Source organism: Nomascus leucogenys, chromosome 4 (assembly GCF_006542625.1).
Source record: "Nomascus leucogenys isolate Asia chromosome 4, Asia_NLE_v1, whole genome shotgun sequence".
Lineage (NCBI taxonomy): Eukaryota > Metazoa > Chordata > Mammalia > Primates > Hylobatidae > Nomascus > Nomascus leucogenys.
In genome coordinates, this window is record NC_044384.1 from 105,674,029 (window position 1) to 105,698,179 (window position 24,151).

The following is a 24,151-nucleotide window of genomic DNA, read 5'->3' on the forward strand; positions in this document are numbered from 1 at the left end:
CCGGGCAACATGGCAAAACCTCATCTCTACAAAAAACACAAAAACAATTAGGCAGGCATGGTGGCCCATGCCTGTAGTCCCAGATACTCAGGGAAGCTGAGGTGCAAGGATCAAGAGGCAGAGGTTGTAGTGAGCCAAGATTGCACCACTGCACTCCAGCCTGGGCAACAGAGTGAGACCCTGTATCAAAAAAGAAAAATGTTTTAAGTGTTAACTGGTTTCTCAGTCATGCCAGGTACATTTCAAGTGCTCAATAGCCACATGTAGCTAGTGGCTATCCCAATGGACAAAGCAGATAGAGAATCTGTCCATCGTTGCCAACAGTGCTATTGAAAGGCACTACTTTATAAAGTCTGCCTGTGAGATGTAGCTAGGAACACATGGAGTGCTGGAAAGCCACAGACACCTTCAAATTGGGACAAATCTAGTAAGGTTTTGCACATCAGATACATTAACAAAGATAATACAATAAATTGTATTAATTACAGGTGTTTTGGTGAAACTTTGCAAAAAGCTAAATATACAAAATATTGCATTTTTAATGAAGCTCACAGACAAAGTCTTCCCATCCACTGCTACAGTGGGGACTTCAATCCTGATGTGATTAATGATTTCCGGTCATTGTTATGACAAAGATCCCTTTTATATATTTGTTCTGGGGGAAAATCATGACTACACTCTTGTGGATGTTAATTTCCACCTCTCAGTGTATGCATTGTCCCAAGGACTCAATGCTGCTCTGTCATGGTGTGGTACTCCCAGGCACATGTCCCCTTCATCACCCTCAGTTCCCATAGAGCAAAGGGATGCAGAAGGTGCACTTGGGTTTACTGTCTAAATGGAAAAAGGCCAACAAATAGGTCATCTGAAAGGTAGAGGGCATGCACAGTAAGAATGAGAGAGATGTCTGATTCATCAGCCTTGAAGGAACGGCGGTGCAAGGGAGCCGTGAAATTCCCTTCCCTCGGCGGGCGCTCATTGCAAATAAATGGCGTCTGAAACTATACATAGCTGAGAACCAGCCAGATGCTCTGGCATCTCACTCCTCCCTCTCACTTGGCAAATAAAGACACAAAAGGAACTGGTGCTAGAGGGAAGAAGATGTTCCCTTACTTGACTTTCTTGGCTGAATTTGTTTCTCCCCCGTGTTTGATTGCGTCTTTGGAAAGCTTGCAGCGAGGTGAGACACGCACTATTGCAAGTGCCTTGGGTGAGGAAAAGGCTGTGCTTCTCCCTTCTCTTGACTCAGGCTGTTTCCTCATCAGGTAAGAGCATACAAGGTAGACACTGCTTGCCCCCAGACCGTTGGAGTGAGGCCCCGGGGAGGAAGGAGAGTGAGGCTGGCGGTCAGGGAAGAGCAGAAGGGGTAAATGCACCGGGGTGGGAAGATTCCCCCTCCACATGGGCCCCCGTGGTCCAGGTGAGGTGGGGAAGCTTAGGTAGGTTCTTCCATCCAGGTCTGGAAGAGCTGCTCTAGAGCACTCACATGCCCTCTCCTGGGATGCAGAGAGGATCATGAGGCTGGGGAGAAGGGAAGACACAAGGAAGTCATAGAGAGAACTTCCGCTTTCTCAAAGGAGCCTGTGCAAATATGACTCCCTTTGCTGCAATCTAGTTTAGGTCCATTCCTGAAAAAAGCCCTATCCTCTTGTTTTCTTTGCTGTGTTTCTTTCTTTGCAACTAGAATTCAGAGCTGGGTGACTATAAAATGTTGCTGGTCCCCTTTTCTAAGGGCTATTTCTCTCTTGCATTCTCACCCTGCCAAAGGTGAGTTCTGGAGGACAGGGCAGTATAAGCATACCCTGAGGGAAGAGATGGAGGTTCTCTAGAGTCTGAGTGCCCTCTGTGGTGCCCAAGGAGGCTGAGCTCTGTTCCTGCGAGCCCCCGTTGTCAGACTTGCTCAGATCTCAGGATTTCTTCAGGACCCAACCTACCCCAGAATGGCGTTGAGTGCAGCACATTCATTTGTCACTGAGCCACCTTTCTGGTTCCAAGGCTGTGTCTTTCCACTGGACTAGTGATAGGATTGTCAGTGTTTTGCTCCTGGGCCTGCTTCCAGCTGCTTATCTGAATCCTTGCTCTGTGATGGCCTACTCCGGGGCTGCAACCCTCACTCTTCATGGTCTTGGGGCCTTGGACAAGTTGTTCCTGACTGTGTTCATGGGGATGCATTGCAGAAAGCTGCCAAGGCAGGCCTTTTGGCACTTTCAGCTTTAGCCTTTGCTGGGCTTTGCTCTTTCAACTATCATGACGCGGGCATCTGCAAAGATGCTGCCACACTGTGGAAGCGCTGACCTTTTTGACTTACACTTTGAAGAATTAATGCATGCCTCTTTGCTTTCACTTTGTCATGCCATTCAACTTACAATAAGGAAGAAATAACAGATAAATCCATTGGTGGACAGCTTTCTTCTCTTAATCACGAGACTATTTTCAGAATTTAATCTTTGAGGAAAAGGTTTGAAGGGAATTATGTCCAAGAAATTGTGAGACTGAGGTCTGTATTCTGGTGAGTTAATGGGGTTGCCTCCCAGCTTCTTACATATAACTCAAGACTCACATATAACTTACAAGACTCACATATAACTCAACATGATATATGAGCTTTTGCCTTTGAATTTATCAAACTCTTAAAGAGAATCCAGCTTTATTACTATTACTACATGATCAAATTTCTTCTGTACTTGCCTTGAGAATAATGGACAAAGAGAAACACTGTTAATTCATGAATAAAAACTTTGCAGAAAATGAGACTGTGTTTAATTTTCAAAAACTTCCCTCTGTATTCAGTAGACACCAGCTACTGATGGTTGCATATACTAGGGGAAGTTGAAAATTAAGAAATGCTGATATCTCACATTATGAATTTCTAAATCCTAGGAAGAAAAGCTTGGAATGCTTCTGAGTATAGCAAAGTTCCATTTAAGAGCAAGGTCCCCCTTGTAGAAGTATCAAAATATTACAAATCCTAAACTGAGACTTCATTCTCAAATGTGTTTTAATTGTTCTAAAACGATCTGTCCACAAATATAAAACTATAAGTTATAAATTGTTATTTTCCCACTATAGGAATCTCTAATACGAAAATGCATTCTATGAAAAGAAATTTTTTTTAAAATGTTATATAATAATATTACTAATAAAAGCATCCCCTTTGGGTTCTAGACCAAGTGCTGTACCTGGCAACTGACGAGCATTTCAGGAATAACTGTGGACTAGAAACTGCAATCCACAACCCTGATACCTGTAACAGAGAAAAGACCCAAGCTGACTTTGTTGCAGGGGCCAACAGGAGTGCTGAATCTGTTCATTCCAATATATAATCAAATTGGTTACATCTTGTTCATTCCAATATACCAAGTGTCTAGCATAGTCTCTGGCACAGAAAAAATTAATTTTACTTCAGTCCCCTACTTTTCAGGTTCCCCAAATTGAAAACTACTATAGATTTGTAATCTTGTTCTCCTCCTTCCTTAGCCTCCCATACATACTGGGAAAGTCATATTTCAAAAGCATATTGGGGTCTTTGGAAGAGGACAATGCTATCTTTCTACTTTTCATTGATTAACGCCTTATCTTGACTTGGAAAGCCAAAGTGTCTGGAGGCAGTTAGTAGTTGGTGGTGACATTATGATCAGTGCTAGGTCCAAATTTCCAAGGAATAAAATCTGCAAGGACCCTTTTTTCCCCACTAATCCATGAGGAAAGGGACTACGTGGATACTGGCCATGGTTGAAGCCCAGCAGCACATTCTAGGAGAATATTAAACATCTTCTGACTAAATTAATGCAAAAAATTAATCTGATATAAGTCCTGGGGATCTAGAATAGAGCCATCTAATAGCACTTTCTTCAGTGGTGGAAATATTCTATGGCTATCTGTCCAGTGTGTGGCCACATGTAGCTACTGAACACGACACTGTGGTTAATGTGACTGAGAAACTGATCTTTTTAAAATCGTTATTTAATTGCAATCAGCTTAAATGGAAATATAAACAGCCAACATGGCCTGTGCCCACTCTAGTGGATTGTACAGGTCCAGACCAACCTACTATTCAGCAGCTAATATTTCTACCTCGGCTCTAGCCTTACATAGCTCACATTATGATGAAAGCCAGGGCAGCTGGCCTGTGGCAGACTCACTCCCCTCTGCATGGGGGTGAAGAGTGCTGAGGGTGAGCTCTTCCTTCCCCAGTAGCACTCAACCCAGGGCAGGCTTTAGCTATACTGGTTTTCTAGATTACCTGTAGATACTTTACATTCTTCGTGTGTCACAGTTAGCAATCAAAACCCTTAAAGGACAGGAATGAGGAGAAAGGAGTCATTTTTGCTAAATTCGGTTACCATGAATAGCCCTTGAAGGTCAGAGTGTCAGCTAGGAGGCAATTCTCAGAGAGTGAGAGAGAGAGGAAGAGGGGCCCACACCCTGCAGCAGCAGCAGCCATGGGAGGGACAGGACAGACGTGACCAAGTGCCCCGCAGGAGCTGCCAAATGATGAGAGTTGCAGGAGGAAGACAGCAAAACCAGTTGGAGGCTCTGGGAAGACTCGGGTATCTTTAACTGAGCAAGCGCATGGGAGGAAATGTTGGTTTCGGCAGATAGTGATGCATGTAGCACTGGATGTGATATGGCTGAGGTGTTGAAGTGAAGGTGTCTAGCAGGTCGTTAGATATTCTCCACTGCAACTCAGAGGGGAGGTCAAGAGTTCAGTGGTATGGCTGCCAAGCTGTTGCAGAATGCAAGGGAAATATGTGTCATCCTCAACTCCTGAGGTTTTGTGCTCGCAGCACCTGAGTCATGAGACCAGTCAGAGGATTTTTAATTTTGATTTGTCTCATCTATTAATGATAAAAAAATCATCCCTTCTGCCCTCAAACGCATTATCTCATTGAAAGATCTCATTGGAATCCTTCATTCAACACGTATTTGTCAAGCTCCTACTACTTGCTGTCACTGCTCTAAGAGGTCAGATGTAGCAGTCAGCAAGACAGAGCACATTAAATAGCAACAAATGCCATGAAGAGAATCAGTACAGAGAGAGGTGATAGAGGGAGTGGCGTGGGAGGGGGGCCCTCCCACTGGATGGTCTGGGAAAGGCCCACTACAGAAGTGACACTTAAGGCCTGAATGACAAGAAGTTCCCATCAATGTGAAGATTGGAGCAGCCATTATCAGCAGAGGGAACAGTTGGCAGGAAGAATTTGACATGTCCAAGGATGAGAAAGACCAACATGCAGGAGGACAGCGTGCAGTGTTGGGCGGCCAGATAAGCTGGAGGGGCACGAGCATGTTGGGCTTTGAGGCTGGGTCAGTAGTTTTCACCTGATGCCAGGTGTGTGGAAAGCTACCCAAGGGACTTATATAGGTGATAACACGATCTGATTTCCTTTTTTTTTTTTTTTTTGAGATGGAGTCTTGCTCTGTCGCCCAGGCTGGAGTGCAGTGGCATGATCTCAGCTCACTGCAAACTCTGCCTCCCGGGTTCAAGTGATTCTCCTGTCTCAGCTTCCTGAGTAGCTGGGATTACAGGTGCCTGCCACCACACCCTGCTAATTTTTGTATTTTTAGTAGAGATGGGGTTTCAGCATGTGGGCCAGGCTGGTCTCGAACTCCTGACCTCACGATCCGCCCACCTTGGCCTCCCAAAGTGCTGGGATTGCAGGCCTGAGCCACCGCGCCTGGCCCGATTTCCGTTTTTAACAGATCACTGACGGCTGCATGGGAAACAACAAAAAAAACAGCAAAACCTTTGGTTCTGCAGGCACCAGAACCAAACGTCTAGATGAGAGCCTTGCCTTGGCTGGGCTGGCCTAGGCCGCCGCAGGATCCACCCTCAGCTCTGCCTGTCACTGTCCCTTCTCTGGACCTCTGCCTGTACGGAGGTGTCATGGTGGATTCAGGGTGCTTACATCCCTCCCTCCTGCCACCCCGATGGAAGGAGGACACACACGCTAAATGTCACCCAGGGAACGTTTGCAGTGATGATCATCATTATTCACTGAGAAGTGCTGATAGGTTTTTTTAATACATATTTTTATCATTAATTCTAGTTAATAGTGTTGGGTTTTTTAAATAGGCTTTATTTTTTAGAGCAGTTTTAGGTTCACAGCAAAATTGTGCAGAAGGTACAGAGAGTTCCTATATACCCGCTCCCGCAGCACATGTGCAGCCTTCCCACTATCAACATCCTGCATCAGAGTGGCACATTTGTTATAATCAGTTCATCTACACTCATACATCACTATCACCCAAAGCAGTTTACATTAGGGTTCACTCTTTGTATTGAACACTCTGTGGGTTTGGACAAATGTGTGACATGTATCCACCATTAAAATATCATACAGAATAGTTTCATTGCCCTAAGGATCCTCTGTACTCACCTATTCGTCCCTCTCTTCCACCTTACTCCTGGCAACCACTGACATTTTTACTGTCTCCAGTTTTTCTTCTCCAGAATGCCATATTTGTTGGAATCATACAGTATATAGCCTTTTCAGATGGGCTTCTCTCACTACTGATACGGATTTAAGCTTCCTCCATGTCTTTTCATGGCTTGCTAGCTCATTTCTTTTTAGTGTTGGAATAACATACTATTGTCTGGATGTGTCACAGTTTATTTATCCATTCACCTGCTGAAGGACATCTTGGTTCCTTCGAGGTTTGGGCAATTATGAATAAAGCTGCCGTGAACATCTGTGTGCAGATCTTTGTGTGGCCATAAGTTTCAGCTCATTTGGGTACATACTGAGAAGCATGATTGCTAGATCATATGGTAAGAATATGTTTAGTTTTGTAAGAAGCTGCCAAACTGTCTTCCAAAGTGGCTGTACCTTTTTGCATTCCCACCAGCAATAAGAGTTCCTGATGCTCCATATCATTGCCAGCATTTGGTGTTATGTGTTCAGGGCCTGGGCTATATTCTAATAGGTGTGTGGCTTTCATTTGAAGTTCCCTAATGACCTATGATGTCGAACATATTTTCATATGCTTATTTCCCATCCGCATATCTTCTTCAGTGAAGTATCTCTTTAGGTCTTTGCCTGTTTTTTAATTGGGTTGCTCATTTTCTTATTGTTGAGTTTTAAGAGTTCTTTGTATATTATGGATAACATTCCTTTATCAGATGTGTCTTTTGCAAATACTTTCTCCCAGTCTGGGGCTTGTCTTCTCCTTCTCTTAACAGTGTCTTTCACAGAGGGGTTTTTTTTTTTCACTTAAGGGCCTTTGTGACCCTAAAAATCAGAACTTCACATGTTTTTTTTTTTTAATAAGAAATGTACATTAGAAACGGGCCCCATCCCCCAGCCTCACCCTGCCCCACTTTGTCCATAGCACCAACCCCTGCCCTGTCCCTGGCCCTATAGTATACTAACACTTGATCACTTTTTCAAAAGCTGAAAGTTCAGTGGCTAGTTTTTGAAAAGTCAGAAAATTTCCACAGCATCAAAATAGCTACATGAAAATAGCCTCAGTTTCTAAATGGTCACATCAAAACAATCACATCAAAAGGTCAGGCCCCTGCAGTGGAGACCCAGAGGAAATCTTCAGGCCTCGGGCTGGTGCTGGCCATAGTTAATAATAATGTTTTGCATATTCCAAAATTGCTGAAAGAATAGATTTTTAAACATTCTCACCACAAAAAAAATAAGTAGGTGAGGTGAGGAATATACTAATTAGCTTAATTTAATCTTTCCACAATGTAGACACATCACATTGTACCCCATAAATACAATTATTATTTGTCAGTTAAAAACTAATAAATGGGCTGGGCACGGTGGCTCATGCCTGTAATCCCAACATTTTGGGAGGCCGAGGCGGGTGGATCATTTGAGGCCAAGAGTTTGAGACCAGCCTGGCCAACATGGTGAAACCCTGTCTCTACTAAAAAAACAAAAATTAGCCAGGCATGGTGGCAGGTGCCTGTAATTCCAGCTACTTAGGAGGCTGAGGCGGGAGAATTGCTTGAACCTGGGAGGCAGGGGTTGCAGTGCACCAAGATCAAGCCACTGCACTCCAGCCTGGGCGACACAGCTAGACTCTGTCTCAAAAAAAAAAAAAAAAAAAAAACCTAATAAATAAATTATGCTTAAAAAAAAAAGACCCCATCACAGGACTCAGATTACTCATGGAGTTTCACCTTAGAAATAACAGCCCAATTTTCAGTATTAACCATATTTGGAAAAAATTTACCAAAGAAAAACCAAAACAATGCCTAGCAGCCTTCCCAAACAGACTTCTGTGGGCAGGTATCCAGCAAAAGGAGGTGCTTTGTGGCCAGGCACAGTGGTTTACGCCTGTAAACGCAGCACTTTGGGGGGCCGAGGCAGGCGGATCACCTGAGATCAGGAGTTCGAGACCAGCCTGACCAACACGGTGAAATCCCATCTCTACTAAAAATACAAAAATTAGCCAGGCGTGGTAGCGTGTGCTTGTAATCCCAGCTACTTGGGAGGCTGAGGCAGGAGAATTGCTTGAACCCGGGAGGCAGAGGTTGCAGTGAGCTGAGCTTGCACCATTGCACTCCAGCCTGGGCAACAAGAGCGAAACTCTGTCTCAAAAGAAAAAAAAAAAAAAGAGGTGCTTTGTGAATAAGATGAAGCAGCACTCACAGGTTCTGAGAAGCCCTACTGGTAAGAGGTCTGTTTAGTATCTTTTAAACTTGGAGTTTATTTTTCAATAGTTTCACGATTTTATTCACTATATCTTGGGCTGCAGGAGTTGGGATCCCTTCCTACTTTTCTCTGCCTCTGATATGCATTGAGGAAGCCTTTCCTCGCCCTATGTTTGAGATGACCTAAGAGAGAGACAGCTGTTGTCTTGGCTTCCATCCGTGCTGTCTTGTGTCCAGGAGGCTTTGAAGAAAGCCCGGAGGAAGGCTGGGGGAATAGTTACCCGTCCACTCCCCAGTCCTGTGACTAACCCAGCCAGGTCCAGCCTTCCTTTCCACCTCAAAGATTTAGCTCATTTCTCTTTTCATTTTAAGGTTTCTACCATCTACCAAATTTCTTGAACTTTTCCCCACCCCGCACCTCCAGGAATGGGCACAGATGAACTGAGCCAGGATCACAGGCTTTGTGGCGCTGGGCAAGACATTTTCCTTATCTATAAAATAGGATGATACTACCCCCTTCAAGAGATTGCTGTGACAGGAAGAAGAACTAATACAGGAAAGAGTCAAGTCAGCGCCTGGCACATGGCAAGGCTCAGTAGAGGTACTTTCTACTGAAGTGTGTCAGGGTATCATGATTACATCTGGGGTCTATCCAGCTCTATACTTGCTTGCAGGGTGGTCTGTGTCTCAGAGCCTCAGATTTCTCTTTTGTAAAACAGGGACACTAATAACTATTCCCTAGGATTGCTGTAATCTGTGAGTTTGGCACTCACAGGGTGCCAAAGCAACAACGCTCGTCCTTTTGTTATTAAAAGATTTCATTTCTAAACACTACAGAGAAATCCAATAAATGACCAATGCAGGAACATTATTCAAATCCAACCAAATGAAAGGTGTGTCTCACTAAATTACCCTGGGTTCCTCCTTCAAACAACCCTCCTTCCTGAACATCCCAAAGCCTTTGAGCTGTCCTATGTCCCTGAGCGTCAAGAGCCTCAGGCTTCACTTGACTGTTATTCCCACCCTGGTCCAGGAAAGAGAAAGCAAATGAATGGTCTGAGCACTGAGTTTGTGCCAAGAGCTTTACGAACTTTATCTTATTCAAATCCCATAATAAGTTGATAAGAGAGTTTGCATCCTTCTTAGAAAAGAAAGTTGAGTCTTTGAGCAGCTAGCCGAATGTCCTAAGATCACACAGTAGTGGTAGCTGGGATTCAACTAATTTCAAAGGCCATAATTTTTTCCTCCCCTTCCTTTCTATAAGTCACATCCTCTAAAGAGACACTTGATTCCACAAATTTAAAAATTTACATCAGGGCATTTCTTCACCCAGAGAACCAAAAAGTAAAAGAATAAAAAACCTTCTACTCTGGGTCAAACTTAAAACAACAAATAAAATTGGTATGATATTTCACAATTTGCAAAATAATTTTCACGTTTGATCTTCACAATCACTATGTAGATGAATATTGTTTTTGCTTTTGTTTCTTTCTTTCTTTTTTTTTTTTTTTTTTGTGTGTTTTGTAGAGCCAGAGTCTCACTATGTTGCCTAGGATGGTCTTGAAGTGCTGGGCCTTAAGCAATCCACCTGTCTTGGCCTCCCAAAGTGCTAGGATTACAGGCGTGTGCCACTGCACCTGGCCAGATATTATTTTTGTATTTATGCTTTATAGACAATGAAATTGAAACTCAGAGAGATCAAGGGATTTGTCCAAGGTCATATAGCTAATAAGTGCTAGAGCCAGGATTTGAATCCAGAACTAATTCAAAATTCTGCTTTTCTTCCATTACCTGAGTTATTAGATACTCCCCTGATACATAGCAACACACTAGGCATTTGCAAATGGTATGTTAATTCATTTATCCATTTACTCAAAACTGATTTTGCACCTACTACAGTCAGACACTGTTCTAAATACTAAGAATACAGTAATGAACCAAACAGACAAGGGGCATACACTGATAGAGCTCATAGAGCTCACATTCAAAGGGAGAGGGAGATAAAAAGTAAACAAAGAAGCTAACGTTAGACAGTGATAAGGGCTCTAAAGGAAATAAACAGGATGTATCAGTAAGCTATTGCTGCATAACAAACTGCTCCAAAATGTAGTGGCTTGAACAACAATTATTTATTTAGCTCACGATTCTACAAGTTGTACTTTAAGCTGGGCTCAGTTGAGAAGTTCTTCCACTAACCTTAGCTGACGTCAGTTGGGCCTGCTAGCCCAGGTGTTTGTAGCCAGCTAGAAAGTTAACTAGGGGTTAGCTGTACAGGATGGTGTTAGCACTGGTCCACGTGCCTCCCATCCCCCAGCTGGCTAGTCTGGGTTTGGACAGATGGTGATGATGATAAGGTTCTAGAGAGAGAAGTACACAATGACTCTGAAGGTCTGGGCTCAGAACTGCCACACCATTACTTTGTTGCATACTATTGGTCGAAGCAAGTTACAAAGTCAGCCCAGATTCAAGGTGTGGGGAGATGGACACTACCTCTCAATGGGAAGAACTACAAAGTCCATTTCAAAGGGTATGGATACAGGGAGACTATTAATTGGAGATATCAATGAAATTAATGTACCTAACAGGGTGATGTGATAGAGAATGGCTGAGTGGTGGGAAGGGGAGGGAATAGACCTACTTCAGATGGGAGAAGGCCTCTCTGAGGAGGTGACATTTATTCTCAGAGCTGAAGTATGAGAAGGAAGAGCCATTCAAAGCCATAGGAAAGAGCATCCCCTAAGAAGAAGTTATCTAAAAGATACACTCCCCATAGCAAAATGTCCACATCCTGCACACAGACCTGTTGCATGGTCATATATTAAATAAAGGACTTAGCAGCAAGTACACAGGACAGCAACATAGTATAACATCAAAATGCTCATCCCTTCACCTCCCCGCAACCCCAAATGGCCACTGAAAGCATGCAGATTTTTTCAGTGGCGCTCATTTTCATGAAATAGTTGTCGACCCTTAGAGAAATATGTCTCCCAAAATAGAGATGTAGGAAAGAGGAGGATGCATAGGAAGCAAAGCAAAGGGAATATTAATGAAGAATGAAGATGGGAGAGATTAACAGCAAGAAAGGAAGTGGAGATGGTGAGACAGGCAGGAACATCTTTGACATGTAGTAAACTCTTAATAAGTACTTGTAGAATTAGTGAGTGGATGAGGCCCCCATATGTATATATATACATGTGTGCATGCATGTGCACATGTGATGGAGGAATAAACGAGGTAAAGGGAAGCAGAGGGAGCCATCACTACTGATGGTGATAGGGAAGCAAACTGACTACAAAGGTTATATTAGATTAGAGCAATGAGTAACACTTCAACAGGTGGCACATAAGCCTGTGGGGGAAGATTATAGGAGAGAGGAGATGGTATCCTAGGAGGAGTGAACAGCTTGTGGAATGCTCAGAGGCAGGAAGAGGTTTGGTTTTGTTTTGGTTTGGTTTAGTTTGGTTTGAATTTGTGGAAAGACGGAGGTCTTCCAGAGAAAAGAGGACTTTATAGATGAGCTGTTATGGCGAGCTTTATCGAGGGGAGAGGGGAAACAGGATTATTATGAGCAAGACATTGTAAGAAGAAAATAAAGACAATTAGAAACTCCAGGAAAAACAAAAGGCTGTATGAGAAATGAATTATAATAGTTCACTGCTTTACTATGCAGTGAACAATTTTACAATCACTATACTATAGCAGTGTTTACTAATATTAATAAAAAATACTAAATATAACTGTAATATAAAGATGGGAAGGCAAGTAAGGCTGACATAGAAACGAAATGTTCATAAATTATTGCAGGAAATAAATGAAGAATGTCTAACATTCATTAGCAAAACACACAGCTAAGAGAATTATTTAAAACCTCCCAGTACAATGCATGGCCCATAGAGCAACACTAGCATCACCTAGGAGCTCGTTGGAAATGCAGAATTTCAGGCCCCGCCCTAGGCCCACTGAATCAAATCTGCCATTAACAAATCCCCAGGGTTTGTGTACTCAGTAAAGTTTGAGAAGCTTGAAGAATTGGTTTGGGGAATAGGACTAGCAGTGGGGAAACTAGAACAAGGAACAAGTTTGTTTAGCCATGGTCGTGGTATTTATTAGTTTGATTTTACAAGTTCCTTAATAATTTAAAAAATAAGTACTGGGTGGAATATGCTCTTTTTCTCCCTAATACTTAATCTTATCTTGGCCCCGGCCCTCAGTTTAGATTAGAATACTCTTTCTAAGACATCACAGCCCTACTTCAGCCTCACTTGCCTTTAGAAGCACCTCAGGCAAACATTGTTACTCATCTGCCATCTGCAAACTTTGTCATAAAAGCATTTCTCAATTCCTCTGATTATCTGGAATCCCCTCCCCCATCAGCCTGAGAAGAGACCACAGCCACCAACTATCTACAAAAGGTCACAGCATCTGTTGTCTCCCCAGTTAAAAGTTTCTCTAGCTAGTCATCGCTAGCCCAGTGGTTCTCAAATTGTGTGTCCCAGACCAGCAGCATCAGTATTACCTGGAAATTTGTTAGCGCTGTGAGGTGCCTCAGACCTACGAAGGAGAAACCCTACGGATGGGGCCCAGTAATCTGCACTTCAACAAGTCCCCCAGGAAGTCCTCATGCTCACCAACCCATCCCCTCTTCTATTCCTGGGCTGGTTTGTTGCAAATCTCACTGGGCTCATAAATTAGCATCTCCTCAGTGAGAGTTTCAGCTTACTAGCCACATTCACAAAGAATGGAAACACAATCTACCCCACAGATGTTTTCTAAAATGTCTGGATCTCTCCCTTGCCAAACTTTTAAAACACTATTTAAACAGAAGCTTTAAAGGGTGTGCCACACACCTCAAGTTCTCTGATGGACACCAGAGCCCCGCTTTGGGGTTTATACTTGTATTTGCTCCATAGCCTCCTCCACATGCATCAGAACCCACTCCAGAGAGGATGGAGCTCCTTCCCCTTCCTTTCTGGACCCTCGGCACCCCTCATTCTTACACCTAATTCTCTCAAGCCCCCAGACTTCAGCTTTCCCCCAAGAGATGCACTGTGGCGATAGATTCTGCTGCGGTTGAGGGTGATTTGATGAGCCTAGGCCTGCCATTCCTTGCTGCCACCTGGCTGCTTCTCCGTCTCAGTCAGTACCAGTAAGCGATGAGCCCCTCAGATAACCCCAGGTGGGGGCCACAGGCTGACATCACTTCCTTACGTGGGCAACTGATAAACACCAGCCAAATCCCAAGCTCCCGCTATAGAAAGGATTTCCACAGGAAATAGTTGGCCCTGGGAAGCAAGCAAAGCCCTCTGCAGAACATGGAAGCCAGATTTCAGATGCTGATTGAAAGTCGCTTTTCTTGTTACAAAGCACCTGGTAGAACTGCCTTTCTTTTCTTTGTCTTTCATCTTTGCCTTTGCAATCTTTGGGGGCTTCACTTCATTTGCTAAAGGTGTGTGGGTGTTAGCGTCACTCTATGGAAAAAAAAATACGCACATACACACACCACAGCCTTTTTTCTCTATTTCTGTGCAAGCCATTGCTTTTATGACTTTCTGAAATAAAGAAAAATGTCTAGTATGTTGCCACTTGCTTTTTGCAATTTCTCTTAGAAAATAAGTTCTGCTCCTGCAAAACAAAAATAAAAAGATAACCCATATTTTTCAAATGTGCAAAAGTTTTCTTCCCAGATGAGGGGAAAAACATATGAAAAGGTGCTCTATCTAGCTAGTAGTAGGAAAATGCATGTTACATAAAAACAATGTTTTCACCCTTCAAATAGGCAAATCATTATGAGTTTAATATCAAGCACTGTGGTTGGGAATCATGGTCTCTCACCCATTCCTGAGGGTGCAAAAATGGGTTCAGCCACACTGGAAAGAGATGACAGCAATATCTGCTAAGATACAAAGTTTGCATTCCTTGTATCAAAGCAACTCCATTCTGGCATCCCCTCTGGAGAAATTCAATGCATTTCTTTAAGGAGGCATTGTAACAAAGATCATGGCTGCCTTGCTTATGTGGGTGAAGATGAAATACCACCTACATGTTCATCAAGGAGACGGTGATTACATAAAGGATGGTATTCTATGGAATACTATGTAGCCATTTAAAAGATTTAATGTGGATCTACGTGTACTAACATAAAAAGATTCCCAGGGCATGTTTCTGAACAAACAAAGCAACTTGTATAATAGATGGTATGTTCAATATGATGGCATTTCTGACAGAGAAACAAAACACTCAAGCATTATCCATTTGTCTAGGAACATATACATGTTTTTAAGTGCAGAGAAAGCCTTTGGAAGGATTAACATCCAAATAGCCACGGTGCTTAGCTCCTGGAAGAAGTCAGGGGGCCGTGGAAGGTGGTGAAGGAGACGTTTCGTTTGTCTGTAATCAATGAATGCTTTACTATGAGAGTGTTTTCAAGAATAAATTGCTTAATTGTGTAATTAACATTAAATATTTTAGGATTCCTATAAGTATTTCTATCTGTCGAATAACATTGGAAAATCTGTTGCTTGTCTTAAATGTTAAGTAGGCTTTGTATTTGTACAAATATACAATTACTTTTCTTTAGATATTATTATAAAATCATCCCATTTGTCAAAAGCACTCATTGTTCATCTGATCATTAAGAAGAAAGATAGTTTCTCTGTGTTCAACCACAAACACACACTCACACATGTGCACACACACAGAGACACCATAACTCACCCTGGGGATAGCAATTTCCACCCTATGCCACACTGTGCTACCACCTCAGGATGTCTGAACCACATGCAAGCAGACCTTTCTGATTGATAACTTAGTTTCCAGGCTTCTGTGCCATCTGATTGTCAACTCATAATTCTAGAGCAGCGAAAACCAAGAGACACCTGACTTGGTGGTGATGCCTGGGTCTGTGGGTGTAGCCTGACAGCCAGGCACCTGGTTTCCTGACCCCAAACCACATAGCTTTCTGCATGCCCTCGTGAGCACCCTTGTAACATGCTACCCTGCCCCTCCTGCCAGGTTGAGCTTGAGAGCGGGCACTGGAGAGAAAGTGGGGTGCCTGGAAGGTTGCTGGTCTGCAGAAATCATTTCAAGAAACATCTTCATTACAACTTTCTAGTTTATACCCCTCGTTTAATGAGGCAGTGTTGTATGACAAAAAGACACGGAGAGTTGGAGGAAAATGCAAAAGCAGATGTCATGGGAACTCGAGTACTTTTGTTGACATAACTGCTCTTTCTCCCTCCATGGGCAGACCCACTGGAGGAGCAAAATTGCAATCCTGAGGGAAATAATTTTAAACCAGAGGATTGATGATGACACCATCTTTCATCTTGGGTGTCATCTTGCATGTCCCAGATTTGGGTGTGACCTCTTCTGTCTGGACCAGACACACCTGAATTTCTTTTTATTTCAATAAGATGGGGATTTTATGGCTCAAAAAAGACAGAGATGAATCACTCCCTACCAAGGCCATGCCCAGCCATCTCCAGGCATTACCCACACTGCTTCCAGGCACCTTCCACAAAGGAGGGGCACATCAATGACACAAGGGAGTGTAGGCCCAGAGTTGGCTGCATTCCCTTAAAAGTTAGAGGTGGACCAGAGGAAGTATGCTCTTTCTTATAGCTGTGTCCCATCCCAGGCTAGGGAGGGCAGAACTTGGGGTCCCAGGGTAATATCCAACCACTACTTCATTGAAACATTGACCATGTTTTCTAAATGAAATATAGAAGAGCAAGCAAGCATGGCTTTAAGCGAGCATGACTGGAAGGCATGGCATCTTCTTTTTCCTGCTTCTAGGAAAGTCTTCAGGAAATGAACAATAAAAATTGATTACATTCTGCCTAGTCTAGCATCCCAAGGGTTTCCCATAACAAACATACAGCATCAGTAGACTTGGTTGCTCATGCACTCCTCGCACAGCAGGACTGACCTTGCCAATGGCCTTTATCCATGGTCCTCCATCCCTGAGCAATGCCAGTGGTGATCTTTGTGATCTCGTGCTCTGGCCATCCCTTCCTGCCCATGCACATGCACTGTCTTTAGCTCTTCAGTCAGTGTCACACAAGACCTGCTAGCCTGAGGGACACTCTGCCTTCTCTCTGCTGTGGTCATCATGCGTGCATTTCTTGGCTGACTTTGTGGGAATGCTCTTCAAAGTGGGGATCTTATTAAAATAAGATTCTGAGTCAATAGGTCTGGGGTGGGGCCTGAGAGTCTGCATTTCTAACAAGCTTTCAGGCAATGCCCACGATGCTGGGCCAGGACCACATTTGGATGTCAAGGGAGTCTTATATCCACGTTTGGGAGATGTGGGGAGAAGGCCTGCCCCATGGTAGCCTTATAAACAGAGAAGGACCATAAGGGCTTGATGAGACAATGTATGAGAGAGGCTTGTAAACTGTAATATGTTGGGAAAATATCGGCTGTTATTATGATTTTCTGTCATGTAGATGATATACTTGCTTTGGAATCAGAGAGAGTTGGGTTTACCCCCTCTACCACTGACTAAGAATTTGAGCAAGTCACTCAATCTTGTTAAGCTTCACTTTTCTTAACTATAAAATGAGAGACTATTATTTAAACAAAGCTATATTTGCAGATATTGACTCAATACATATTTATATATTCATTTTTCTCTCTGTTGACATAAGTGAACAAAAGCTTTACATGTGTGTATGTGAGTAACTCACTAAACATTTCTGCTAAATGCTGAGAATCTAGAACCAGAACTTGGCTAAAAATCCACTCTAAAACTGTTTAATGAAACGGCTTTGTTAAGAGTCATCTGGCTCTCTAAGATTTGAAAAACTTCTCAGGGAACCCAGAATGATTTATGGTTTGCTACCACAACTCTACGAAGCAAGTGGTTTCAATTAAGTTTGCACAAGTTCAGTAGAAAGCTGGGGAAAATCCTCTTTTTTTTTTTTGCAAAAAAATTAAAATACTTTTTTAAAATTTTTTATATATATATTTTTATTATACTTTAAGTTCTAGGGTACATGTGCACAACGTGCAGGTTTGTTACATATGTATACATGTGCCATGCTGGTGTGCTGCACTCTGGATAGCTCTGGTGATGAGAAGGATTCAAGGGCAGCAATTTTCTTTCAAGAGGAGACAGAATGTGGAACCCATTCCAATGGGGCTGACATTTATCTTTGGCTAATATAAGTTTTCTTTGTTGTTGTCATTGTTGTTTTGAGACAGGGTCTTGCTCTGTCATCCAGGCTAGAGTGCAGTGGTGCGATCACAGCTCGCTGCAGCCTCAACCTGCCAGGCTCAAGTGATCCTCCCACATCAGCCTCCCAAGTAGCTGGGACAACAGGCATGCACCACCGTGCCCAGCTAATTTTTTGACATTTTGTAGAGATGAGTCTCACTATGTTGCCCAGGCTGGTCTTGAATTCCTGGGCTCAAGGAATCCTCTCGCTTCCTCCTCCTAAAGTGCTAGGATTACAGGCACCAGGCACGGTGCCCAGCCTAAGATGAGTTTTCTAAAGAAGTGCTAAATAGTAACAATATAAACTTCCAGCCTTGCCTTTTAATTCCAATTCACCCCAAAGATTCTTCAAGCAAGGTTGATAGATGTGTTCAGACTATCAGGTGCAAGAAAAAAAAAAAACTTGAATTGCGGGAATTTGGCAGGAGCCAAGGACAGTTCTGGCACAAGAATGGCCCAGAAGTGCCCATCATTACAAGTTTACTCTCTGCCAGCATTGTCATATGCAGTTTTTACACCATATTTTAAAATTTTAACAACACCTTGAGAGGAAGATATTATTATTACTCCCATTTTACCAAAGGAAAAATGAGTGAAAGAGAAGGCAATTAACAAATTAATTTAAAAGATGAAAAATGTAACTATCTTTTGGGTTTTTTTTTGTTTTTTTTTTTTGAGATTGAGTCTTGCTCTGTCACCCAGGCTGGAGTGTAGTGGCGTGATCTCGGCTCACTGCAACCTCAGCCTCCCAGGTTCAAGCGATTCTCCTGCCTCAGCCACCTAAGTAGCTGGGATTACATGCATGTGCCACCATGCCCAGCTAATTTTTGTATTTTTAGTAAAGATGGGGTTTCACTACGTTGCCCAGGCTGGTCTCGAACTCCTGACCTCAAGTGATCCGCCTGCCTCAGCCTCCCAAAGTGCTGGGATTACAGGCATGAGCCACTTCACCTGGCCGCAACTATCTTATTTTTAGCTACACAGTGTAAAACCAAATTGTTAATCTACTTAATTGGATCCATTAATTGTTGTGGGATAGCCTCTATAGTGAATACAAGTCTTCTGTGGTATACACAAAGCTGAATATTACAGCACTATTGGTTATATTGAAAGACTCTAAACAACCCAAGTCTAAAATCAATTACTGTAGATCCAGGCAGTGGAAGGGTATGAAGCCATGGTATGTTTTCAAAGAACTTTTAGTGACATGAAAAAGCCCTCATTATATACTATGAAATGAAAAGGGTAGGCTATTTTACATATTCATTTATTTGTCCAAACTTAGTTATCCCACAATTGCTTTTCCAGCATAGTTCTGTGAATACAGCTGGTGAATCAGGCAGGCTTGCCCTTGTAGAGCTGACAGTATGGTGGACGTGAAACTTTCCTGGAAGAAAAAGCCCCAAAATGTTAATGGTTTTCTTTTCGAAAGAGTAGGGGCTTTTAAATTTTTCGTCTTCATTTTTACATTATTTCAAAATGTTCTATATTAAGCATGTATTACTTTTCTGTAGATTCATTCAGTTATGATTAGCGCACAATAAACTACATGTTTAAAGTATGCAATTGGATAAACCTTCCTGTAGCACACAACGGATAAATCATTACCACAATGAAGGTGGTGAACATATCCATCACCCCAAAAGTGTCCTTGCAGCCATTTGTTATTCCTTCCTCCCACCACGCCACCACCCCTCGCCACATTCAACCACCGATCTGCTTTCTGTCACTATAGTTTGGTTTGCATTTCTAGAATTTTATATAAATTGTAATACATAGCAAATACTCTTTTCTCTGGCTTCTTTCACTCAGCATCATTTTGAGATGCATTCATGGTCATGTGTACCAATAGTTGAAACTATTGAATACTATTATTGTGGAATAGTATTCAATTACGTGGCCTATACCAGTTTGTTATCCATTCATTGGTTTGTAGACATTTGGTTGCCTCTGATTTGGGGTTATTACAGACAATGCTGTTATAAATGCGCAAGTATTTGCAGGAACATATATTTCTTTCTCTCTTGGGTAAACACTCAGGAGTGAAATGGCTGGGTCATATGATAATTCTATGTTTAACTTTTTGAGGAACTGCCAAACTGTTTTCAAATGACTATCATTTTTACATTTCTACCAGAAGTGTATCAGTTCATCTTTCCCTCACTTTTAAAATTACATAAGAACTAAATGTTTACCTCCTGTTATAAAAAGAAAATCCAAAAACTTCAGAAATATAGAGTAAGAAAAGTGAACGTTCCCTTTTATTCCATCCCTTTCCTCGTTCCTCATACATATTTATCACTAAAAGTTTGGTGTGTGTTCATCTTTTCTTTGCAAGAGTCTGTGCATGTGTGTGCATGTGCATGTGTTTGCATGTGGAAGCATGTACGTGTGTGTAAGTGAGATTCTGTGAGCTCTGTTGCCCTAACTCTGGCTTCACTCACTGAACAATGAAGCTTGGAGGTCGTTCCTCATCAGTGCATGTAAACCTCAATCTTTTGAATTGTTGCTGAGTATCCTACTTCAATAAGCAGAGGGAAGAGGTGTTTTTCAATGTGGTTAGAATTCTATTTACCCTTCCTCTGAAAAAGGCAGGTCTCTTCAACATTTTCTACTCATGTGACAGTTAGAGAAGCTCCTTCTTCTCCTCGGGAAAGGCTGCCTGTGGGGAAGGATTGCATTTCTTTCAGTGGATCTGGGTCTTCTGGGAGCAGCACAGGCATGACCACCCTTCTGGAGAGTGAAAGAACAGTCAGTGGAAATGTAATGGATGGCCACAAGGTGTGACAGCTCTGCCATCACATTAGGTTTATGCTTGTTTCACGTTCCTCAGAGCAGAATTGCCTTTCCAGGCCCACCATTTGTTCTGGTACTTGGTGGTGAGGAAGCTCACTTTAAGTGTAGTCATTCTGAGAAGGGCAAAAGGGCTTCAACTCTTCAACTTTCAGCTTTGGAAATGAGTAAAATTGGGAGTTTCTTTTTATCATGTTAGAAAATTTACCACATTGGCTGAATGTGGTGAGAAAATCTACTCCCTTGTTTAAAACAGACAATAATGCAACACACGCTTGGTCAGCTAAACAGTTTTTTACTGTCTCCTCATGTGTGTTTTTTCTCTCTTATATTCTTTTAATAATTAATGATACTAGGACTACATTAAATGGTACCTCTTTATCCCTCTCTCAGCAATAACCTGGGGGCTAAATCTTTTACACTTATTAATACATAAAATTAGGACTATATTATAATAAAGTTGCATATTCCACACTGAACATTGGCATAAATATGTTTACATGTCATTAAATATTAACCAAATATTAAATCCACATCTTAATTGTTAATGACTTCATAATATTTCAGATATGGACATACCATAATTTATAACAGTTGCCCTGTGGTTGAAAGATTTTTACTAGTAGATGAAGATTTTGAGTAGCAACAAGTGAAGAAAAGTTATAAAAATTATTCATTATGACAAGTGGAAATTAGGTTCTAGTAGCAATATTAAAATTAAATCGGGTATCACATCTTAAAATTTTGTTATCTTCCTATGATAATGCCTTCCCCATTATTTTAAACTAATATGCTACTCTTTTTTACTCCTTACTCTCAAACTTTAGAAAATGTTTCACAAAACTTTTACTCAGTAATTTGATAGCAATTTATAATTACACATTACCTGCCAGTCTCTGACAAGTATGTTGGTTAAATGTCTACTTTTGTTCAACCTTTCCACAGGGGACTTGAACATCACAGTCAGTCTCACACATAGTGTCCAGCTGTGTGTTATGTTAGAGATACCATGCATGACATTGCCCCCAAAATACATTTCTTAAAAAAACAACACTTTCCTGCTTGACAAACAATAGCACTATCACACCTAAAATTAATAATCATTCTTTAATATCATCTAATAGCCATTATATTATTCAAATTCACCAAATGTTTCCCTTAATGTCCTTCCCAGCTTCTTTGTCCAAACCAGGAGCCAATCCTGGACCACACATTGCACCTGGCTTTTATGTCCTCTATCTTTTAATCCAGCCTGCAGTCTCTTCATGGGTAGCTTCTTATTGCAGCTGCTTGGCCAGTGACCTATAGAGGCCCCCTACATTGTTTGCCAGTGGTGTCATTTAGCTTGTTCCTCTCTCTCTTGTATTTCCTAGAAGTTACATCTACATATTGATTAGACCCAAGTTAAACATCTTTGGCTAGACTGCATCAGAGGGGAGGCTGTGACATCAGAATTCATCACCCCAGGAGACATGGAATAACTGGTTGTCCCACTATTCCTGATGCTAGGATCAACCTTTAGGTGAGGGTGATGGTGGTCTGATCCATCCATTGTACAATTCTGTTTTTCTCCTGAAGACCAGAACCACATCATCATATTGTTATTTTGGCACCATACGGATGTCCAAGTCCCATCAACCACTCCCCTAAGGTCCTCAAGCACAGGCTGATAGTCCTTGCCTGGATCTACATTCTCATTAGGAATTGCAAGATTATGACTTTCATCCCTCTCATTAGGAATTGCAAGATTATGACTTTCATCCCTCTACATTTAGCTCGCATTCTTCAAGCTTTATGTTGTCAACTGGAGCTACTTGCTTACCTTGAAATATAGTTCCTACCTGAAGGACATTAGATGCACTTTTCTTTCAGTTACACAATGTCAAAATAAGACATTGGTATTAGCTGCCTCGAATGAGTTTCTTCTGGCAGTATTCTTTTTGAGTATCATTATGGACTCATGAATATACATTCAATGCGTGTGTTTTTATTGAATTATTCTTGGGTCGCATAATACTATTCTCACCAGATGCCAAAGCAGTCAGAACTGAGTTTGATTTAAAACAAAGTTTCAAAACAAGAGTATCTCCAAAGATAACATTCTGGAAAGAACTACTTTCCTACAGAACAAAGGCAAGATCATCTAATAAATTACTGTCATTATTATTTATATCTGTGCTCCCTCCACATCTTCAAGATATGGGAGAATTCCAGAAGAGTGCCTGAGGGAAGGCTGCAAGCCATGAGAGTTCTCTGTGCTGGTTGTCAGCAATGTTTCAACTGCGGCTGGCATAAACTCGGACCCAATGTCAAAAGCTAGTAGATCAGCCCGTACTTTAAGATGTTTCTAAGCCTCCAAAGCCATTACTCTTTTTTTCTTACTTACAGCAAGTAAGCTTTCTTTCCCATGAAACAGATTGTAGAACCAGGAGGATCAGAGCCCATGTCAGATGGTTCCCTCCGTAAGTCACTGTTTCCCCGCTAGGGTTGGTGGAAGAAGTGCTGAAGAGAACGGTGTTGTTGTTGTGAAAATCACTCCTGAGGAGGATAATGTGGGGAATCCCATCTCCTCCATGCCCTGCATGGTCCTGCAGGTTGCACTTTGATTTTGTCCTGTGTCATTATTGGTCACTTCCCTGGGAAGCAGATCTGTTTGAAGGGAAGCCACCACATCCCAGATCCTCACCTGGTGCATGGCCAAGGTTTGTTCCCCTCCAGTGGAGGCTGAAGGGTTTTTCCAGGCTGGTCTGCCTGTTCCTGGCTGGTACAGATGGAGGATGCAGAGGCTACAGTTAATTTGTAAGTTTCTTCAAAGGAAGAGCAAAATACATAGAACAAATTCACACAGCTTTAAGACTCACTTTACCTCCCAAGAACAGAGACCATGTCTGTTTTCATCATTGTGACACCAGAGCCTAAGATGGTGCCTCATATATATATCAGGTGCTCAATACACATTTGATGAACGAGCTTGATTACCAAAAGTCCATAGCTGGTCGTATATGATTTTTATTTTCTCAGGAAAAATGAGCTCCATAAGAATGACAAAGATAATGACCACCAGGTGGGGAATAAAACACTTTGACAAAAACTCGGTACCTTAGGCAAGCTACATGGCTTTTTTGGATCTTGGTTTTCCACGGGACAGGTTTGTAACAAATGATATAAACGGCCCTCACAGCTTTTGGCTTCTATAAATAGATTTCATTTTTAGGCAAGGGGTAAGTAAATTCTTCTAGTTAGTTACACTAAGAGACGTAAGTTATGAAGCCTAAGAAAGTGGTAGAATTCATATCAGTTATGTGCTTTACTGCTAGTTTATGGTCTCAGCTATGCTCCTACTTATCTGTGACTTTGTCCCTTGTATCTGCAAATAAGCAGGCACAAGAATGCAAACACACACACACACACGCATGCACAGAGAGGCACAAACACACACACACACACACACATCTTTGCAAATATAATGCTATAACGCATCATCGCAAGGTCTACTTACTCATAGGACTTCTTTTAACCATTCCCCCACC

The 24,151-nt window shown here is 42.1% G+C and overlaps 1 protein-coding gene and 1 pseudogene across 2 annotated transcripts in view; both read left to right on the forward strand.

The window, feature by feature from the left end:
- Positions 1-24,151, forward strand: part of LZTFL1 (leucine zipper transcription factor like 1) — an 84,879-nt gene that overhangs the window by 29,713 nt on the left and 31,015 nt on the right. Inside the window, exon 1 of one of the 2 annotated variants that reach the window (XM_030811967.1) lies at positions 1,215-1,265. The exons of the other annotated variant lie outside the window; for it this stretch is intronic. The gene's annotated coding sequence lies outside the window, so the exon portion shown is untranslated. Of the gene's footprint in view, positions 1-1,214; positions 1,266-24,151 lie in introns of those variants that run through there. 2 annotated transcript variants of the gene reach the window in all.
- Positions 1,815-2,217, forward strand: LOC105738160 (annotated as a pseudogene).